We start from the raw sequence: 23,390 nt of genomic DNA, 5'->3' as shown, positions 1-23,390 counted from the left end.
TATTTACTTTTATTGAGATAGAGTCAGGCTCTGTCACCCAGGCTGGAGTGGAGTGGCACCATCTTGGCTCACTGCGACCTTGGCCTCCTGGGTTCAAGCAATTCTCGTGCCTCAGCTTCCCAAGTAGCTGGGACTACAGGCCCATGCCACCGCGCCTGGCTAATTTGTGTGTGGTTTTTTTGTTTTTTGAGACAGAGTCTCGCTCTGTCAGCAGGCTGGAGTACAGTGGCACAATCTTGGCTCACTGCAACCTCTGCCTCCTGGGTTCAAGCAAGCAATCCCGCCTCAGCCTCCCAAGTAGCTGGGACTACTGGTGCATGCCACCATGCCCCGCTAATTTTCGTATTTTTAGTAGAGATGGGGTATCACCATGTTGGCCAGGATGGTCTCCATCTCTTGACCTCATGGTCCGCCCACCTTGGCCTCCCAAAGCGCTGGGATTACAGGTGTGAGCCACTGCACCAGGCCTAATTTTTGTGTTTTTAGTAGAAACAAGGTTTCCCCATGCTGCCTAGGCTGGTCTCAAACTCCTGCGCTCAAGCAATCCACCTGCCTCGGCCTCCCAAAGTGTCGGGATTACAGGTATGAGCCACTGTGCCCAGCCAGCAGTTTATTTCCTTTGTTTTTCCAAAACTTATAGGAGAAATCTCATAGTCCCCAGCTCAGCAGCTGCAAAGCCAGCAACAGCCAGCACAACCTTCTTCAAGGACCAGATCTCAGCCCCACAGGCCCCTCCTGTGACCTCAAAACACAAGCTGCCTCCTCAGAGGTCAGAGTGTCAGCAAGTCAGGGACACTTCTCTGAAATTCTACATTTAAATCATTTAGGTTTCTTCCCTCAAGCTGGTGGCTGTTTTCTGCAGTTACTGCTTCCGTGACACCTTGGAGACCTCTTTTCACACCTTTCAGTTACAGGGTTAACACATTCATCATATAAGGATATATAATTCTAAATATCCCTTTCCGTTACCAAGCTAACATTCTTTTTGTTAACTTCTCCATATTGAAATAACTGGAAGCCACAGAGGCATAGAGAGACAAAAAGTTTCAACGAGAGGTCAAATGTAAAAATACCTAATAACTGATAGTCATTAGATTTAGCAAGAAGGCAGGCTTGGGTGACAGCCAGTAGTATCTGTGTACTGATGATGGAGTTGGGAGTCCACCAACAGAGACAGTGAAAAGTGGTTGGATTACAAATATCTTCTTGTCAGATCTTAGAAACCAATATCTTATAAAATGGTGTTTCCACATTCTGAACTGAAAATGAAGCTTCAAGTTCTCTCCGATATCCCCCCTTCCCTATCTCTCTCAATCCTCTGTCTCTCTCAAAGCACAGGATGGAATTGTTCTCTGAAGTTCCTTTACCTGCCTAAAGGCCAGACCTGCCAAAGAAGAAAACAATCATGTCTGGTCCCTTCCCTGAGTTTGTATTGACTGAACTCATGATGCAGGAGGGAAAATGGAAGTCTGCCAACACAATGGGACAGACTTTTGTCTGTTCTGTAGGCCCAACCACTGTCTGTTCCATAAGCCCAACAGACTTCATTCTATGCCACTGTGTATTCTTCAAGTTCACTGAATTCCCCTAAAAAGCATTTACTAACCCTCCAAACCATCTAAAATTTTCCTTCCTCTATCCCCTAAGAAGAAGAGCATAGAACCATGTGTTCCCCATTGCGTGATGGGGTAATCACTCTGGCTCTTCCCAGGAATGTTAATAAATGTCTATGCCTTTCTTCTTGGTTTCTTTTTTTTTTTTTTTTTTTTTTTTTTTTTTTTGAGATGGAGTCTTGCTCTGTTCCCCAGACTGGCGTGCAGTGGTGCGGTCTCAGCCCACTGCAACCTCTGCCTCCCGGGTTCAAGCAATTCTCCTGCCTCAGCCTCCTGAGTAGCTGGGCCTACAGGGATGTGCCACCACATTCAGCTAATTTTTTGTATTAGAGATGCGGTGTCACCATGTTAGCCAGGATGGTCTGGATCTCTCTTGTGATCTACCCACCTCAGCCTCCCAAAGTGCTGGGATTACAGGCGTGAGCCACCGCACCCTGCCGCTTTTTCTCCTATTAACCTGCCTTTTGTCAGTTGATTTTCAGCAAACCTTCAGAGGGTAAGGAGGAAGTTTTCCTTTGGCCACTACATTTTGGAGACTGAGTTTATAAGAAAACGTGTATGATTGTGTACATAATGACTCCAGTGTTCTCAGCCCGAGGAAATAGTAGATGGAGATGTCGCTTGTAAGATGGAGGTGTAGATAGAAGCCAATTGTAAAGAAGACTGACGGTTTTGGAAACCCAGTGGACTAGGCTGAGGCAAGAATGGGAGGAGAGCAAGTGGAGACCATTAACATAGCTAATTCCCTGAGGACTTTTGCAGTAAATGAGGCCACAGTTAAGCATGTAGACTAATGTGCGTGCACAGATGATCCCAGGGAGATGGAGTATGGGAGTGGAGGTGCGGTTCTTAAGTAATGATAAGTGCAGGTAGGATCCCAGAACTAGGGAAGGATTTAGCTCTTAATAGAGCCAAAGGCATGACTCCAAATTGTCACAGGAAGGAGGTAGAAGGTATGACTTCACATGCAGGTAAGTTGACAAATTTGGTGATAGGAAAATAGGGTGATTCTTTTTTTACTTCATCCATTTTCGAGATTTAAGAAGCCCATGGCTGCAGAGCCCTTCCGAACCACTTACATTGCAAAATGACTACTGTCACCCATTGCATTACCAGGAAAGCACTTTTGATTCCCAGTGACCACAGAAATCAACAGGCAGGGCGTACAAGTGATAAAAATTATCTTCTCAACATGGAGACTAAAGATATAGGACTCTTACATTCCGGAAGTGATGCAAATATTCATAATTACCACCATAAATTGGCTGAGTACTAAAAATAATTCTGTGTTTTCCTGTAGGATTTGCAAGCTAATAATAAGCGATTTCCAGCTGTGTGCTGTGACAGCAAAAGAGAGGGTCTAACATCCTTATATTTTCCATATCCATATTCACGTTAGGAAATACCGATCATGACCCATCTGTTTAAACTGGTCTTTAATTGTTAAAATCTCTCTACGAGGTGACTTTTATGACATCTGACTATACCGTATACATTGCACTTCAAAAGGAGGATTATCAAATATTTTACCTCTCAGGCTTTTTAAGTACACATGTATGACTGAGAGACAAAAGGACTAGCAGTGAGAACTGAAATTTTTCTACAAAGGAAATTCCGCAAACACATCCTGAGGCCTGCCCTCAGCTTTGCAGTTAAAGCTGCGCCAAACGGCAAGCTTCACCACATGAAATGCTGTGCCTAGCTTACTTCATTCCGCGCCACAAAATGAGGGTGATTGTTGGAGAACAACTAAATTAAATGCCTATTTCTTGGGTCTGTTTTCTCAAACTTCAAATGTTCTTCTGAGCACTTGAAATGTCACTACCCAAAGAAAGGTCGTGAAATCATGGTTGCTTCTTGGAGGTATTATGAAAAAAGAATTACTCTTTAGGACAATTTGGTGATGAGCTGAGCTTGCTCCTGGGTATGGCCAAACCTCTTCAGGGTTTCTGAGGCTCACAATAACTCATTTCAAAGCAGTAGCTCTGCTCTGCTCTAGACAGGAAAGATGAGGCTGGTGATGCCACAGTTGCACCCCTAATATTTTCTCCCAACTGAAAGCAAAGCAAGTATCTGCTGCCAACTGAAATATGGAATGTTGTCTTGAAAATATGAGGGACAAGACTTTAGCAAGACCAATTCAAACTACATGTAGTGTTTGACTTGAATCATCATTATTTTCAACTCAATTTTCCTAAAATTCAATTTTTAAAAACAGTTCGAATTGCCAACAATGATTAGTATTACCCATATTGCTGTATCTGTTTATCTGTTTATCTTCTATGTTTCTATATGCCAGGTGCCTTATTACCACAAATAAGATTAATGTTATCCTTTCTGTTTTATATTTTTTCAGATTTAGGTTTTCATTGAAACATAAAGTACATAAAGATGTATAGTCATAAGTAATGAAGTCTTAACTCAATGGATTTTCTGAAACTGCATACAACTAAGTAACCAGCACATTTTAAGGAAAAGAATATTATCAACACCCTAGGAGTCCCTTAAGCCTCCTTCTAGCCACTGCCCTCTTGAAGATAACTTCCATTCTGACTTCTCCTGGCTTGGATTCATTTTCTTGTTGCTGTATTGTACATAAATGGAATCTCTCTGTGCAAAGTCTCTGGCATATGGCATTTAGTTTGGTCTTTATAACTGAAAGCTCCTACCATTTACTGAGCTCTTGCGAGGCTCTATGAAAGGCCCCATAACTGCATCATTACCACATTCAATCCTCACAACCACCTCATGAGTAGGCACTATAATTACCTTCCTTAAGCAGGTGAAGACATTTCAAGCTTAGAGATGTTAATATGTTCTAAGACACCCAGGAATAAACGCTGGAGGCAGGATTCGTGCTTCGTTTATCTGACTCCAAAGTACACAACTCACCCGTGCAGAATATCACAAATGTAAACAAGGCCAGGTGGCCCTGAATCATCAAAAGCCATCAGGGTCTGAAAACACTGTGACTCAAATATTGTGTGTATTTATCTGTGATCATGCGCCCAACTTATCATGGTGACTTGTACTTTCCAGATTAATATGAACAGTGGCCACTTTCCTGGCAGTGTAACTTGGTGTCAGATAAACTGCAAAAACACACAAAGTTATAGGAGCATGTCATCCAAGCATATTAACTGAAAGTAAAACACACTTGCCCAAAGATACAGTCATCAGAGACAAATTCTATGTTATGCATTGTTCACTCACCAATATACTACCTTTGCTAATATCTAAAGGTATCTGAACTTATTTCAGTGATAATTTAAATGCTGTTTATTTTCAGTGAAGGATGGGTTATAATCAACAGTGAAATGAAAATGATAAAATGAATAATAGTATCCATCCTGTGAGATTCTAAATAGTCATGGGACGAAAAGTCTTATGAAAAGATGTTACAAAAAGTTTTGCAGATATAAGCCAGTTTATGAATATGAGTATATGTGTTTGTCTATGGCAGGAAATCTAGAGGGGAAAACATGCCCACATAAATACGTACACATGCAGGGAGATGAAAGAAAAGAGTTGGAAAGGATGTATACCAAGATGTTACAAACATTGGTTTTTACAGTGATTTATACCCAAATATGACCGAAAAGGGTTAATTAGAGAAGCTTGTACTGGCAGAATATTTAACAATAAACAGGAGTTATTAGTGGTTTTAGCTGTGATCATGGCATTATGGTTATGTTTTTAAAAATATTACCTTTTAGAGGTACATACACACTGGGATTATGAATGAAATCATATGATATCTACAACTTGCTTGAAAATCATCCGTGCAGGGTGGGGTTGGGGTAGAGATTAACTACAAGTAGGTGTGAGTTGACACTTGGTAGAGCTGGCAAGGGGGGCACTGACTGCCCTATACCATTGTCTCTGCTTTGGTATACAACTGAAATTTTCCACTATATAAAGTTTTTTTTAAAAAAAGAATTGATTGCTTCTAAAGACATAGGAGTAGGGTGTTTTCAGTGTTCTTTTGTTTGATTGTATTTTTATGCTTTTCTCTATGGAATATATTTTGCATTCGTAATAAGACATACTAAATAAAAGACTAAGGAAGTTATTAACAAAGCCCATTTTCAAATTCAGACTCACCTTTCTTACACAGGCAAGGGTATTCGGTGCTTCCCTTTACATGGAGAAGACAGAATACCACTGAAATCACGGGCACAGTTTTCCAACTGCTGCTATTCCTAAAGCAATGTAAGTCAATTGATTTCCTTCCAAAGCACCACCTACTTCACTGTTATCAGTGTTACTACAGTGTGGTGCAGAACTTCCCAATCAAAAGATAACTTGGGGAAATTATTGAGTGTGGATTAATTGGGAAAAAATAAATATTTTCTCAGAAAACTAGAATTTTGAAAAACTCAAAAGGATATTTTTGCATTTCAGGGCCCATCTGCCAGCTGCTCCTAATTCAGCTCTGGGTATTTCTTTTCCACTCTATCTTGGGATTTGTTTTATTTACAGTGGAAGATTCAGAGTGAGCCTCTCCCAAAGGTCAAAATTCCCATGCTTAGCAGCAAAAGTGACCCAACTTCTGGAAAGAAAAAAAAATGATTTTGTTCAGAAAACAAAGTTAGTCAGTCTGGTGAAATACTGCAATTTTTGACTAGAAAAATATCTTTCTTAATATAGACAGAAAAACTTTGGCCTTTCGGAGTCAAAAAATGAAATGAGTAGCATGATGGAGATGCAGAGATAGAGGAAGGTGAAATGGAATGTTTGTAGCTGAGAAATGAAGGTGAAAAATGTATCCTCATTACTGCCTTGAAACTCAAATATAAAGCTCCATCAAGAGTTGCCCAAACTTAGGGGTTTGCAAAAAATGTGACTACAGAAGGTATTAAGAGGTGCTTTGGGGAGGTGATGAGATTGTTCTGAATCCTTTGTAAGGCGATGGTTACATTAATCTACATGTGTCAAAATTCATGTAATCATTCACAGAAAAAGAAAGAAAGAAGTGAATTTTAGTGCATACAAATTAAAAAAAAACAATTTAAAGGTTTAAAATATTCTCAACCTCATGGCTGTTAGTTGTATGGCAGGTGTTTAAGAATTTTTGTATGGATCAATAAGTGAATAAATAGATGGATGAAACCATAAGTGAACAAAAGTATTATTTTAAAAGTGAAGATAAAGTAAATGATTGAAATGTATTTTAAAATATGTAAAGTAAAAAAGCTGAAGCCAATTTATGTTCTAAGAGGTCAACAATAACAGGACCTTTGGGGAGGAGGGAATCGTGGCTGGAAGGAAACACAGGGGCTGTTGAGAGGCTACACATTGCAGTTTTTGCTCTGGGTGCTGGTTCCATGAATATGCTCGGTCTGTGAAAATTCATGTAGCCTTATTCTTATGTGCTCTTTTTTCAGGGCATAAGATGCTTCCATGAAATGTTTTAAAAATCACTAAAATCATTTCAAAGTCTATCCTATCTTTTAAAAAAATATTACAAATGCCTTTTGTAACTCAGTGCTATGGAAAAGTTGCCTCTCCTGATGACCCAGTAGGTTTCCCTACTCCAGTTCCACTCTCCAAGCAGAACTAAGTAATCCATCATTTTTCCTTTCTGCCTCCATTGCCCTGAGCTCTCAGTAAGCTCTCTAGCTTAGCCATAGGTCCTCAGTAGAGCTGGTATTCATTCATCCATGATATTCATTTATGCACGGTATTCATTCATTCATGGTATTCATTCATTCTGCTGGTATATGTTTGCCTTTTCCCACCCACAACTTTTAACTTTCTATTTTAATGATGTTATAATACATGTGCCTTGTGTTAGAAGACAGCTTCAAATGCATTTCAAAAGTAGAGTCCAAATTACAAGTGCAAAATAAGAAAATGGATCCTTATTTAAGAACTTTGGAAGCAAACCTTGCAAGAAAAAAAAATAGAACAAAACAAAAACAGCTTTTCTATTAAAACAAAATGCTAGCTGGGCGCGGTGGCTCACGCCTATAATCCCAGCACTTTGGGAGGCCGAGGTAGGTGGATCACGAGGTCAAGAGATGGAGACCATCCTAGCCAACATGGTGAAACCCCATCTCTACTAAAAATAAAAAAATTAGCTGGGCATGGTGGCACACACCTGTAGTCCCACCTACTCTGAGGCTGAGGCAGGAGAATTGCTTGAACCCAGGAGGCGGAGGTTGCGATGAGCAGAGATCACACCATTGCACTCCAGCCTGGGTAACAAGAGTGAAACTCCATCTCAAAAAAAAAAAAAAATGCTGCTGATGATTTGTTCCTCAAGACAGCACAATTGGATTGTTCACTTGGAGAAAATGGCTTCCTTACTTTTCTAGATGAGTCAAAGATGGTAAAATTAACTTTGAGCTTGCATCTTTGGAGGCTGAAAAGCATGACATAGGTATCTACATATAAAGAGCAAGAAAGTCAAAAGCAAACTTCTAGATAAGAAAGGAACATTTATACCTTGGAGCGCAGTAATAAAATAAATAACAGCTGAGTCTAATTTCATACATGACCTTGTTAAATTAGAGGAAAATGAAGTGACTAGCAAAAGAATCTAAAACAAATGCAGCCATTTGCTCATGCCCGATAACTGGATTTTCCAGTTATGAAATTCATTTCATCTTTAGATTTCAAACATACTGAGAATGGATCCTTGAAGGTTGAAGCCACACCTCAATACAATGAATATACGGGGTTTTGAGGAGAAAGAAAAACAAAAAGTATTAGAATTGATGCAATGATGTCCAAGCCCTGTATGATTTGGATTGCCCTGAAGCTGAAATAATAGAAATTTAAACCAGCAGATTCCCAATTGCCAGAGCTAAAAATCTTCTAAAACACTCCTGTGCTTTCATGGTGTGTTACTTTCTTCTCCTTAGACTGGGCAAAACACCTTTAGCATCTGTCTACCTTTCTCATATAAATATTAAGAAATTTAATCTTCAAATTCAGGTAAAATAGGTGTTTATGAAAAAAGCCAACTAAATATAACCCTCTCTTGTAAAATGAGAGAAAGAAAGAATGTGTGTCTCTAGAATATATTCCAAATTCTAGATGATTTCAGAGTTGTTCTTAGAATTATGTTTTTTAATGAAAATAATTAAGATCTGATGTTTTTCTGTGTTTTATCACCAGAACTCAGCATAGTTTCCTAGGATAAAAAAAAATATATCATTACGACATGCCAAGTATGCAGGATTGGCCCAAAGTTGGTGGATACTACCTGGTACCTGCTCATGAGCTCATGCTCATGTATGAAATAGCATACCTTTTTGTTTAGTTAATTATGCTCAGAGATTATTGGTAAGAGCACTATTGCCAATAGCACCTGCAGAAAAAGTGCACTCATTAATTATGCCCTCATGCTGGACCAGTGTCTAAGGTTTGTAATTATTGGCAATGTCACACACAAAATCACACTGAGCTGAATCTGTTTGACTGGTTGAGATTCAAGAGAGATATGAGCAGATCTTCGAAAATTTTTTCAACAGTACGCTAAGAATTGGGTGGGAGAGTAAAATTGTCACAGATGTGTGTCAATACAAGGTTATGAAGGCTTGACTGCAGTTTGGATACACCATTCTAAGTGCCAGAGTTCCCTAAGGGCGGGAGAGGAATCGAGGTGTGTGCTGGGACAGTATCAGGGAAACAGAAAACCGACAGAAAACAGGGACGGAGGTTCAGAAAGGAAAGGCTCACAAGGGGGTTCTTTGATGAAGGCCTAAGGAGCTACAGGTAGGAGTGTGGCTTAGGTAAAATCACTTTAACACATTTCAGGTTTACCTAGCAGATAGGGCTTCTTTAATAGAATTGTTGATCTGGCTGAATTTTACAATCTCTCTACTCTTCTACTGAACAACTTATAAGAGAGTTCTTGGCCTCTCTCATCCTAGGCTGTCTTCTTTCTATTCCTTAATTAGAGAACTAAGGAAAGGAAATTAAAGAAAAACCTTTGCTGATTTTCCTATGAAATATTCCTAACAGGACATAGTAATTCGAAATCTGTGCACGTACTCCTACAAAGAGCTGATGCCAGCCTTTCTTACAACGAACTTGCTTCTATTCTCAGGGCAAAAGGCAAAACAACAGACACAAAAGTTTATTTTCATTAAGAAAAAATACTATTTTGTTTTGGCATGTGAAGGCATATTATGCTGCTATTAAAAAACGATGTTCATTTGGTTTAAAACGACATGGGAAAACACCATAGTTTATGGTTTAGTGAAATGTAAGATGAGTGAGACTGGAATGAACAATGCCAACACATCATGGTTATTTTGGTATTAGGATGGTGGAGTATTTCTTTATGTGCCTTGCAGTGTTCTGCTTTTCCAAATTTTCTGCAATTAGTCTTCTTTATTATTTAATAATACTGTTTTGAAAAGTACCCTTGTGGTTTTCATTCTGGCACTTTTCAATTTATTGGTAATATGAATATTATTAGTTCTATTTTGTCATAATGTAATGTGGATAAGATGTCTTTGTAATTTAAATTTTTCTGTAGTTAAAATTTGATTTACTTGCATTTAGAGGACCCTCAGATGAAGTTTCCTCCTGGGGCTACATCTTTCTTAGGCTTTGCATGTCACTTTGATAGTCTGCTGACTAAAAACATACACTCCATCAATTTTAGTAAGTTGGCAATGAGTTTTTTTAGCAGAATCGCTTTTCACATTCAAATATAAAATAAGTGTGGGCTCTCATGCATTCATGCGAAATACTTTATTTTAAACTAAAAGCATATAAAATCATAGTACAGATAATAAAATTTAAATTTATATAGAAATCACTGTACTGGTAGCATAAAGAAACCAAATAAACTAATTTATAAGGAAAGATGTTCAGACTCAGCTCTTCTGAGAAGTTAGCTAAATTAATCGGTAGTTCCTATCAGAGGGAATAAACCCTAGACAGATTACAACGAATGTCACTGAAGTTTGTTTTTCTTTTTCAGAAATTAACTTTGGAAATTACATATATTAGAAAAGGTTAATTTTAAAGACTATTTTGCTTTACACAAGTAAATTACTAAAAGCAATTACTTTAAGAACAGTTTCCATTGCAAATTTGAGAATAAAACTAAGAAATTCTCTAAGAGGCTAATGGATTTATGATTTACAAGAGTGAACATTGATTTATATGAGGGCTTGGCAAGTGTTCATGCTGTCATTTCCAGGAAACATACCCTTTCCTCTTACCTGAGAAATTTGAGTGAATATATACAGTGCTTTCAATCAATATTTGTACAGTGAAAAGCTCCCTTTCCTTTTGATTAAACTGGAAAGAGTTTAAATGTTGTCAAAGGGGTCTTCAGCAAGACACATGATGGGTTCCTTTTGAAATACTGAAGAACATATTTCTCCAAGTTTGTCCTGTGATTCCAGGGAATGTTATTAACTCCTCATGCAATAAATAAATAAATAAATAAATAACTGGTCAAAGTAGGTTTGGGAAAAACTGTGGTCAAAGTCAGTTTGGGAAGTGTGATGTTAGTGTTAAACACTTTTTAAAAATTATAGGACTTGCCAGAAAACATAATGACAATGTTTATTTTTAATTTTCAAGTAAAGCATGCCACATTTCCCTCAATCTGTCTGACCAAGTAACCCTTGCAGATTAGTTCTCTAAGAACATACTGTGGAAAACACTATGTTTCCAAGTTCAAATAATACAAGTCCCATCTCCAATCCTCATCTGGCCGATGTTAATCTGTGTATTTCATGTGATCATTTGGGGCCCTCTCAAACAAATGCCTTCCATCATCTGCTACAGATACAGAGGCGCCATAAGCCAAATTTAATTTTTCACCAGTATGAGGACCTAAATATCTAAATATTTGGTTTAGTTCTTTGTAAACTTAAAACAATTAGAATATAAAGTTTATAAATATGATAAAACTAGATATCTGTAATAAAATTAATAGAGTATATTTTCCTAACAAAGTAACAGTTCCAAAAAAAAAAGTCAGGGAAACTGTAAATATTTTCAAGAGGAACACATCTATATACAGAGATACCCCTGAAAAATAAACCAAAGAAAAGGAAGGAAGTATAGAGGAAGGTATTTGGAAAATAATTATTTCTGTCTCAACCTCTTTGACTTACATAAATCCAAATAGAAATCCAGAGATTATAACCGTTTTTCCTTTCAAGGACATCCAAACTGTTTCCAGCTATCTGCAGGCTTCCAGATGTACAAACAGCACCATGTTAAAAATAAAATAGTGGCCTCAGTAAAAAGTATTTCTGTATTGACCTACAAATGTAGATTAAAATATACCTTAAGAGTTAAATTTCTTCAGCAGAGTTTTAACCAATAGGAGATTCTGAAGATAGTATCCCAAGCCAGCAGGCACAAGAAAAGATGATAATAATTGGTAGAAATAAAAATATATTCAGGTTAAATAACTGAAATACTGAGGTAATTATCTATTTTCCCCCTTCGTGCTTTAGTGGGTATATGTTGATCCTCTATTACCTTTTCTTCTGTTTCTTTTTTTGTCTGTGGGCCTGGCAACAACATCTGCTTTTTGGTTTGATTTATGAAACCAATCACGACATCACAAGTCATAGCCACTGCTTCAGGGCCGGACATGTGACTTAAATTGTTCCAATTAGAGTGAAATTCAGGATTTTTGAGGATGCAAGAAAGCATTCTAATACTTCTTTTGCTAAACTTGAACCTGAGAATTTCTAAAGCTAGGGCCAACAGGAAGTGGCTCAACATAAAGTCACTACAGAGAACAAAAGAATAGCAAGTGTGGGTGCCAAGGCAGCTGATTCCAGTTGTAACTGGAGCCAGTCCTTCCCCTGGACTTTTAATTGCTAGAGCCAATCAATTCCTTGTCTTGCTTGAGCTCATTTGAGCTGGGTTCTCAGTTATTTATAACTAAAAGTTATACATAAGAGTTGTAGTCATTCTATTCTCCACCTCCCAGCAAGATTGATCCCCAAGCCTGTAAATCTGGAACAGTGCACATAGCAGAGAACTTCGCTCAGATTGGATAAAACTATTTCAAAGTGCAAACATTCTAACAGCTATATGAAGAAATGCTCAACATCACTAATCATCAAGAAAATGCAAATTAAAACCACAATGAGATGTTACCTCACATTTGCTTGAATGGCTAATATAAAAAAGATGAAATACGGGAAGTGTTAGCGAGGATGTAGAGAAAAGGAAAACCTTGCATGCCATTTGTGGAAATGTACATTAATACAGCTGGTATGAAAAACAATGGGAATTGTTTCATATATTACATAAATTTCAATATAAATTGAAAACATGTATATTTTTTGAGTTTCCTCAAAAAACGAACAATAAAACTACCATATAATCCAGCAATACCACTACCAAGCATGTATCCAAAGGAAATAAAATTAGTATGCCCAAGAGATATCTGCACTCTCATATTTATTACAGTATCATTCACTATACCCAACATATGGAATCAACCTAAGTGACCATCAACAGACACACAATGGAATACTATTTAGCCATACAAGAAGGAAATCCTGTCCCTTGCGATAGAATGAACGTGTCTAACACTGTATGTCAACATGGTTGTTACTCAGTGATCCAGATCAACAAATGGTCTACTTCTGTGTGAAGCTACCACCTCAAAATACAGCTGAATCTGGAGGACGTCATTTTAAGAAAAATAAGCCAGGCACAGAAAAAAACAACTACGGCATGATCTCAATTCTTATATGCAAATCTCATCAGAGCAGAGAGTAGAAATGTGGTTACCAGGGACGTGGGTGGCTGGGGAACTGGGACTGGAGAGTGATCAAAGAATGCAAAATTTCAGTTTGATAGAATAAGTTCAAGATCTATTATAAAACATGGTGACTATAGTTAATAAGAATAGATTGTATTCTCAAAAAATGCTAAAGAATGAAAGTTACATGTTCTCATCACACAAACAATAAGACCTTGTTAATTAGCTAGATTTAGTCCTTCCACAGCATTCATATATAACTCAAAACATCTTTTTATATATGATAAATATATACAATTTTATCTGTCAATTAAAAAATAATATCATTTAAGAAATAAAAGTGAACATTTTCCCAACAAAACAAAGATACACAAAACTCCAGAAATGCAAACTTTTCTACATAGCCCCCTATACCGAGGAAGCTTATACTTATGATCAACTAATGTGACACTGAGGACTAGAACCACTCCCGGCAGGAGTTAAGCAGAAGGTCCTTCCCCATCCTTCTCTACAATTTCTTGGCTGAGCTCTGGTTTCAGAATTATTGAAGGAAATCATGTTCCAGTCAAGACAGTCAGGAAGATTTCTGTCTCCCTTCTCTTAGGCTGTGATCATGACATGGCTGGGAAAGAGGAACAGCAGCCCTGCATAAGAAGGCCCCTTAAACTGTTAGATTCTAAAATGCTGGTGTTCCCAAGCTCCAACCTTTTATTCACAAGACTTACGCTAGAAGATTGTTCTGGTAACTTTCAGATGATACCCGTAGAAACTGATCTTGGCATCTTGGAAGGATTGAGGCTAAAACCATCACTAGGTTGCTTATTAATGGGAGCCCCAAGTCTGAGTTTGATGGTCAGGAAAACATGGTGGGAGCACATATTTCATGTGAGATATATATCTCATAGGTGGCCTTGTGTTTCCCAGCCTCTCTTCCAGTTCGTTTGGAACTACATGACTAGTTCTGATCAAAGGGCCATAAGCAAGAGTAATATGCGTCACTTCTGAACCAAACTGATGTGCCCCCGCCACTGCTCTCTTGCTAAGTTATGAAATTCCTAGAGGCCATATTTTGAGGGTGGCAGCATCACAAAGAAATAAGCCATTTGTTAGTGTAGGTCACCGAGCAGCCTACGGTGTGGACACACACTGTAAGACTTAGAGTGGGAGCAAGAGATAAAGTCTCTGTGTGTTTAGTCACTGAACATTCCACATTAGTTTGCTATGTGGCACAGTCTAGCTTACACTGACTAATGCATCAACACAGAAAGAAAAACAACATGTTGTATACAGGTGTGTCCTCTATTCCGAAGGCCTGGACCCCGGAAATCTCCATTTTACCAGGCAAGAAACACAAAGGATGGAAGGTCTAAGATTTCCTTGAAACTCTCAATAGAACTTGGGAAGTCCGTGCACATCTTTGCCATGATAAGGACACGGTAGGATGGGAGATAGCAACTCCACAGAAAATGCAGGACTTTTCCTATGGAGATACCTAGAGCCAGAGCCCAGGCCTTGTGGCTTATAACCAACTAAAGTCAACAGAAACTGTACCTGCTGAAGCACATTAACATCTTTTTGGATTCTCCTTCAGAATTCACACACTGATGACCTACAGACATGGTGAGCTGGCACAGTCTTTCCTAAAGTAAATTTGCTAATATTTAAGATTCAGAAAATTATACCAACCAAAAAAATCTGAATTTCCAGCTTTTTGCTAAAGGCAAGAAGAAGTGGTAACTCTGAGGCCACATTCTGACCTGGTACCATTCCCTGGAGCAGAGAAACAGCTGCCCTCTTTACGGGGGCCACATGTTTTCCCTTTCACTGTGGTACCCAGCGCAAGCTTCATTCATGTGCTACCACCTGGCCCTTGTAGGTATTTGAGCGCATGACTTTTAAACAGAGTCTCTAGGATATAATCCTCCCATATTTAAAACTCGCTAGGCAGTTTTGGCAGCCACGTTAGGGCCTTTAAGTTGTCACTAGAGCATCCTGTAATGCACCACAGAAGTGATCATTAAAAGGTACCCAGGAGTCTGGAAAGGGTGAAGTCGCATGGACAAGGTTCCCTATTTGCTTCCAGGGAGTGGTTTATATACTGTGATAATCTGGGAGTTATTCACATTCTACATTATTCCCAGGTGTTGGCAGCATGTCCCTGCATCTCAAATGCTGAGTGACATGAAGGCCATGTCTCTAGCTTTATCCCAGCCTCCTGGAGCACATTTGCCTGATATGAACACTCAGATATCTACATCAGCTGAGTAGATTATATGCACTGGCCAGTAATATGACCAAATTCTCCTTCCCTCCATGAATGAAAGAGAACTATATTTTTATATAATTCATAAAATAATAAAGTCTTGACTAACTTGTACTTATTCATGGGAAAGTTTAAAATATTTAACTATTTTTTTTTTTTTTGAGACGAAGTTTCGCTCTTGTTACCCAGTCTGGAGTGCAATGGCGCGATCTCGGCTCACCACAACCTCCGCCTCCTGGGTTCAGGCAATTCTCCTGCCTCAACCTCCTGAGTAGCTGGGATTACAGGCACGCGCCACCATGCCCAGCTAATGTTTTGTATTTTTAGTAGAGACGGGGTTTCACCATGTTGACCAGGATGGTCTCGATCTCTTGACCTCGTGATACTTTATTAATATATGAATAGAAACCAAGTATTTTTAACTAGTCAGTATATTTAAATAATTTTCTGAAAAAAAGCCCACAATAATATAGTAAAATACAAAAAAAAATTAAAAAAAAAAAGATTTGGCTTTTCCACTTTCTCACTTCTGAATTTTTATTTATTTCAATATAAGAATCATTTGAGATACAGGGTATACTTAAGTTTGCTGTATACTTAGGATCAGATAACTGTAAGCAGACAGTATTTCTGTAAACTATCAAGAACTATGAAAGGAAACAGTGTAACTATAGTAAATTACTCCATAGTTGGAAAAAAACGGCTTGAAGTATTAGAGAAGACCTGCAGATAAACAGGGGAGGACTTTGAGATAAGTTTCAGAGTGATGCTTACTCACACAAATGATGCACGAATGATTAACTGAAGGGTGTTTTCTCGGCCTAAGCAAAATGGAAACGAGGACAGGACAAACTACTGGGAATGATAAGAGATATTCTTTCTTTAATGGCAATAAATACCAAGGGAGACTGGAGTTAGAAGGAAGATATGAGAATGGAAAAAGTCCTGAATACAGAGGTCCCAGTCATACAGTAAGCAAAATCAATTTCAATTTCTTACTGGGAATTATTCCTTTTGGGGGGGAGCAGGAGGAGACAGAGTCTTACTCTGTTGCCCAGGCTGGCATGCAGTGGCACAATCTTGGTTCACTGCAACCTCCTCCTCCCAGGTTCAACCGATTTTTGCACCTCAGCCTAATCCCAGAGCAGCTGGGATTACAGGTGCACACCACCACACCCAGTCAAATTTTATTCTTGTGTTTTAGTAGAGACGGTGGGGGTTAGGTTTCACCTTGTTGGCCAGGCTGGTCTTGAACTCCTAGCCTCAAGCAATCCACCAGCTTCAGCCTCCCAAAGAGCTTCTATTTCAGGCATGAGCCACCACGCCCAGCCTCTGGGGCTGGTTGTATTGTATTGTATCTCCAGTGGGGTTTCACTAATGAGTAAATGGATATCAACTGCATATATTATTTTTAAGAACAAGCTTTGGCACGGTTGGGCTTTTTAAATTAATAATGCTTTTTTCCTACGTTTACTCTAGCCATCACAGCACTGTAATTGTGAAAGAAGCTCAGAGATCACTTGGCTGAGTCGTTTTATTTCACAGACAGGGCAAATGAGGTCACAGGGCTAAGAAATGGCAGGAAAAAGATCAGTACTCCGATTCCTCACTACAAACCCAGTGTGGCCTTGTATGGTGGACAGGTTTTCTCCTCACAGCACTACTAAAAAAATACCAGGCTGCGTGCAGTGGCCCAAGCCTGTGGGGGGGGTCACCTGAGGCCAGCCTGGGCAATACAGCAAGGCCTTGTCTGTAAAATATTAAAATTAAAAAACTAGCTACATGGGAGGCTGAGGCAGGAGGACTGCTTGAGCCCAGGAATTCGAGGCTGCACTGAGCTTTGATAGTGCCTCTGCACTCTAGCCTGTGTGACAGAGTGAAACCTTGTCTCTAAACCAAAAAAAAAAAAAATATCAAGTAGTACCCATGACTGATTTGTTGCTCAGCTGACAATTCTACTTTCTATATCTAAAGAAACTACATGCGCCTTTTCGATCCGCCATCTGCGCCTCAGGTGGGGCCGCCACCAAAATGCAGATTTTCGTGAAAACCCTTACGGGGAAGACCACCGCCCTCGAGGTTGAACCCTCAGATACGACAGAAAATGTAAAAGCCAAGACCCAGGATAAGGAAGGAATTCCTCCTGATCAGCCAAGACTGATCTTTGCTGGCAAGCAACTGCAAGACGGTCGTACTTTGACTACAACATTCAGAAGGAGCCTACCCTTCATCTTGTGTTGAGACTTCGTGGTGCTGCTAAGAAAAGGAAGAAGAAGTCTTACAGCACTCCCAAGAAGCATAAGCACAAGAGAAAGAAGGTCAAGCTGGCTGTCCTGAAATATTATAAGGTGGATGAGAATGGCAAAATTAGTCGCCTTCGTCGAGAGTGCCCTTCTGATGAATGTGGTGCTGGAGTGTTTATGGCAAGCCACTTTGACAGACATTACTGTGGCAAATGTTGTCTGACTTACTGCTTCAACAAACCAGAAGACAAGTAACTGAGTTAATAAAAGACATAAGCTTAAAAAAAAAAAAAAAAAAAGAAACTACACGCACAAGTATCTTACAGTTTGAAAGTATCTCACACTATTTGGCATGTTATTTAATATGCTAAAATAATTTTCTCAGTGAATGTATCTACTCACTCATCATCTCAGCAACTCCCAACAAATATGTAGATAAGAAAATTCTGTGCAGTAATCACCATATAGCCATGAAGTTTGCAGAAAATCACTTACGGTTACAGCCGTGTTTATAAATAAATGTGCATATTCAACCTAAAAGCAACTTTAGACTGCTTGCGTGTTTATCTCTTTAGACACTCAGAGATCTCTAGGGATTTATTTTCAGACGAACATTTGCATTTGAAATGCTTTCTGTTGGTAATCTATAAGATGCAAGTCAGTTACCAGAAAAGCACAACGGAGTTTGGTGAGCAGTTACACGGCGGTCAGGGAACAGCTCTTGGTGGCTGGCTTGCTCCATATTGTCTTTTAAAATGCTGCATTTTTTTTTTTTCTTTTTTTTGAGATGGAGTTTCGCTCTTTTTACCCAGGCTGGAGTGCAATGGCGCCATCTCGGCTCAATGCAACCTCCGCCTCCTGGGCTCAGGCAATTCTCCTGCCTCAGCCTCCCAAGTAGCTGGGATTACAGGCACGCGCCACCATGCCCAGCTGAATTTTTGTATTTTTAGTAGAGACGGGATTTCACCATGTTGACCAGGATGGTCTCGATCTCTTGACCTCGCGATCCACCCACCTCGGCCTCCCAAAGTGCTGGGATTACAGGCGTGAAAAATGCTGCATTTTTAAAAGCAGCTTCATGATATCCCAGAGCTAACTGGAGATGGTTAAATACAATGGATCCAGCACATTACCGGGAAAACTGGCAACATTTAAAGGTGAATCGTGGATTGAACAACAGCATTTTACTCACTATAATTTCCTAGCATGGTAATTTATCTGGGGTCATGTGAGAAAATATTCCTGTACTTAGGAAATACTAAATTATTGAAAAGTAAAGTGGCAAGAGGTACATAACTTATTTTCATTGTTCAAGGGAAAATAGATATAAAATAACAAAAAGCATATCGAAAAAATGTTTAAAATGTTGACAACTGGTCACCCTGGTAAACGTATTACCAGAGTTCTCTCCACCATTCTTGCAACTTTTCTGTAAGACGGTGATTATATTAAAATAAAAAGAGTTTAAAAGCACTTTCATGAAACTCTTTTATTTTCACCTCAAATCATGATTTTGCAGGCATTCCTTATTTGTTAGTCTCATTCTATTTTCCACATTTGCTGACATGGTACCTACAATTGCCTGCTAACATGCTTTTAAACCCAGCTGCAAAATGTGCCATAAGTAATGTCAGAGGTACAATAAAAAAAGGTCTAAAGTGGGTACTAGCCTAAAAATACATTTTCAACTTATAAATGAAAGTGGAAAAGCAGAGAAATCAGGGTTTTTAAGCAGACACGAGCATACAGTCTTTTTCATCCTGCAAAAATTCTTGATATTTTCCTTAGCATATAACCAAAAAGTGACCTGCAGGCATTTTGCTGTCCTAAAGATATCAGTGTTACACTGTGTAACATAGACAGATAGTGACAAAAATGAGCGAAGGTTCTTAGATGCACTATCTGAAAGTCGGGCTGGTTCGGGGCTGGATTTTAATATACTTACCCCAGTTATCTTCACTTTCACAGTAACAGTGATGGCAACTGACAGTGTAATTATCTTTCAAGGACTGAACTAGTCTAAGAAATATTCTTCTAGCGTGTCACACACTGTTGATATTAAACCGGCGACATGAGAAACCATCTGGAAAAAATCTGGGCATAAGGAAGTTTAGGGGATCTAATCCAAGCTGGGTTTTGGCTGATTTACTTCAGTTCACTCAAATCTCATTTAATAATATGAAATAACACATACGGAAAAAGGAAAGAAAAATGGTATCCTTTGTTCTAGCCCTGATTAAGTGGAATCATATGCATGGAAAACAGTTTAAGAATCCCCTCATCCTTACCCCGCTTTCACTGATCATTTTGTTTCCTCTGCTAGTAAGACAAACAATGTGTTATATCCCTGTCTTTCAAAAGACTTTTTAAAAGGCTTTTATAGTCAAGTATTTCCAGCAAAGAGCTAGAAGTGTGCAATAAAATATATTATTTTATTTCTTTGATCAATCTGTACCACACTTCGTTACCTTGTTTATTCTGCTAAGAAAATGCCTTTTTCTTTTAAACTTAAAAGAGATTTTTCTCTGCTGTCTACCAAAGTGAAATATACTTTTTAATAGTTTTAATGCGAAAATAATTTGTAGTCTTTCTTTTAAGATGGTTTGCTGCATATTCTTTCTTATTATGCTCAATGTTTGCAAGTCTCACATGAAACTTGAATGTAAGCGTGAAGGGCACAGGGATGTTTTAGAGAAAGGTTTTCTAAGGCCATAAAGGCAGGGCACCAGGAACTAGGCATATTCATCCCTCCCGGGCTGGCTATTAAGGGCAGGGACCAGGTATAAAATACAAAGGAAAAGAGGCATTAGGAATAGAGTTAGGAGGTCCTTGATAAGGAGGAGAATGGGGCAGGAGAAGGAGACTGCACAGCAAGCTAGACCAGTATCCCTCCTCCTCCTCCATCCTCTCTGATAGACTGTGATATCAAGATATGAGAAGCACATCTTTCTAGTTTTTTGTTACCACCTAGTCCACAAGTGATACTGTTCCTAAGGGCATCAACACTCCATCCTCATCAGTGAATAACATTTGTGCATGGCTGCATGTACTCACATATTTGGAAGACCCCATTTGCCTCCCAGCCATAGCATTAGGAATAAAGGAGAAGTTGTTGCTTTTCTTTTCTAATTTCTTAGACCTCTGTAACTTTGTATTCTGCTCAAACTGTGTATGTTTCTACCCAAACATGACACGAGCTATGAGATGTTTTCAGTCTCCCTCTGTCACTGGGTCTCCCTAGCTCCAGCCAAATGCAACTATTTCCTTTCTAAGGACCATCCCCAGATTCCCCCAATTCAGCTGACCCATCTTATTTTACTCCACACAATTCAAAGGTCTTATTTTCATCTCTGCCATGGAGATCATTTCCATTAGAGAACACAGATAAAATGTCAATTGAGTCAAAAAGAGTCTTACTCTGGGGTTTTTTTTTAAAGTGGTCCTTCATTAAAACATGCCTTAAATAATCATCCCAGTGATTAAAGACTTCAGAAAATTTGCTGCTGCTGCTGCTTAAAACATTTAGAACAAATTACCTTTATGTACAGAAAGTGTAGTGAATGAACTCCAAGTCTGAAACACACAGACACCTGCACACACATACACACAAACAATATTTTCCAAGATTAATTCCCTTTTTGTCATGCATCTATAATATCACAGAACGGGATATTTCAGAATCTCTATGCTTGAATTTAGTTAAAAAATATTAGGAGACCTGGAAATCTTAAGTGCTCCTAATCACAGCTGCTGGCAAGAAATGTGGTAGAAAATGGGACTTTTCATACTAATTAACTCTGTATTCACACATGGGTTTCATTTTCCACGTCACATACTTATATGAAGGCCCACATCATAAAAGGGTTAGGATTCCAACAGAGACAAAAACAGCTGCCAAAACCTCCTGTAGTTGCTCCAAGATGGACAGAGCTAGAAATACACCAAAAACTAAGGCTGGTGGGGGATGGGGGTGGGACAGTCGGCAGCAATCCCAGTGGAGATATGAGAATTAAATTTTAAATTCTTTACAAGAATAAGTTGTTGTCTATACTCAAAAGAAATGTTGTATATGCACAACTTGATTATGATCATCTTGTTTCCAAGGGTAAGAGAGAGGCTGCTTCCTTCCAGAAATAAGTCAGGCCTGATTTTATGCTGATTCAACATAATCTTGACAAAGCAGCAAAGAGTTCTCTGCCAGGAAAGTACATGCATAATTGTTGAGATCTACTAAATAGCCTCTTGTTCAACACAGGGTGTCAAGCAGAGATGTTGCAGTAGCCGAGATGAAACAGCAGTGTGCTCTGTTCTTATTTTAATTCCCTTGGCACTCCCCAGGGTTCACGTGGCTACAGAAGAAAAAGCAGCAGCTTTTCACCCCAGGATAGCTTGTCTAATGATAATTACTGATAAATAACTTAGCATAAAATAACAAAAGCCAAAGGCACTGCTTAAAAAAATTTACCCAAACCATTTTGCTCCTTCTCATTTTATCTCTCATTCATTTTTTTTTTAAAGTTTGATTTTCACAAAGGATAAAGGACAGTACCCTACTGAAGGCAGATGAGGCCCCAAAAGTACTGGTGTTAGGTAGCACAGACAGAACAATATTAAATTTTAGCCTAGCAGTACCAAGCAAGGTAGAGAATCTCCAAGAACATCAAAGCAAGTAACCACTCTACCCGGCCAGAGTCAGTCCGAAATGTGAAACTCAGCTGTTAAGTAGGCAAAATGACAACATCGCTACAAATTGCCAGCAAAATTCCAAAAGCTGAACAAATCTACAGATCCTGGAGAAAAGGTTTTCTCTTATCTTTCTGGTTCACTTTGTATATGCTGTTGGAAAGCAAGAAAGCTAACTGCATAATTCATGCTTATTCCAATAAAATATGTAATGAGAGTAAGCCCAATTTACCAACACTTTGATGAATAAAGACATTGAGGCAAAGGAGGTGAAGGCTGTAAAGAGATCATTAATGATGTCGCTGAGTCACATTCTCTTAGAATATTCACTGCCTCCATGTCAGGAAGTATGAACTTCTGATGTTTCTTGACTGCATCAGGAGTACCACAGCATCTGATGTTCCATCTTCGTGGGATTTTTAAAATTTCTCCTTTGTTTGGGCAAATAATTTAAGTAAGAGCTATTTTGTGGCCTTTTAGATCTAGCCATCTGGAAACAAGTGGGCTTTGATCATTTCATTTATTCCCTCCCCTTTACCCAACCCATTCTCCTTCTGTTTCAGACATAAACCAGACTATCTAAAGCAAAATTATGTGTCCAAGAATGAAAAAAAAAAATGACATATCCAGAAAGACTATGATCAGTATTTTTTTTTCTTTTTCTTTTTTTTGAGACTGAGTCTTACTCTGTTGCCCAGGGTGAAGTGCGGTGGTGCAATCTAGGCCTGCTGCAACCTCTGACTCCCAGATTCAAGAGATTCTCCTGCCTCAGCCTCCTGAATAACTGGGATTACAGGCACGCACCATCATGACTGGTTAACTTTGTATTTTTAGTAGAGATGAGGTTTCACCATGTTGGCCAGGCTGGTCTCAAACTC

General features: G+C 38.9%; 1 protein-coding gene and 1 pseudogene across 3 annotated transcripts in view; one reads left to right on the top strand and one right to left on the bottom strand.

Moving 5' to 3' along the window:
* MACROD2 (mono-ADP ribosylhydrolase 2) overlaps positions 1-23,390 on the bottom strand; it is a 2,030,631-nt gene that overhangs the window by 456,617 nt on the left and 1,550,624 nt on the right. The gene's annotated exons all lie outside the window — the stretch shown is intronic.
* Positions 17,603-18,108, top strand: LOC116530205 (annotated as a pseudogene). The gene has a single exon (XR_004259875.1). The product of XR_004259875.1 is annotated as a ubiquitin-40S ribosomal protein S27a pseudogene (transcript).

Source organism: Sapajus apella, unplaced genomic scaffold, assembly GCF_009761245.1.
Source record: "Sapajus apella isolate SASKATOON/1434 unplaced genomic scaffold, GSC_monkey_1.0 scaffold65, whole genome shotgun sequence".
NCBI classification, from domain to species: domain Eukaryota; kingdom Metazoa; phylum Chordata; class Mammalia; order Primates; family Cebidae; genus Sapajus; species Sapajus apella.
Note: the sequence above shows the minus strand (reverse complement) of the source record. Positions and strands in the feature narration are given on the sequence as shown.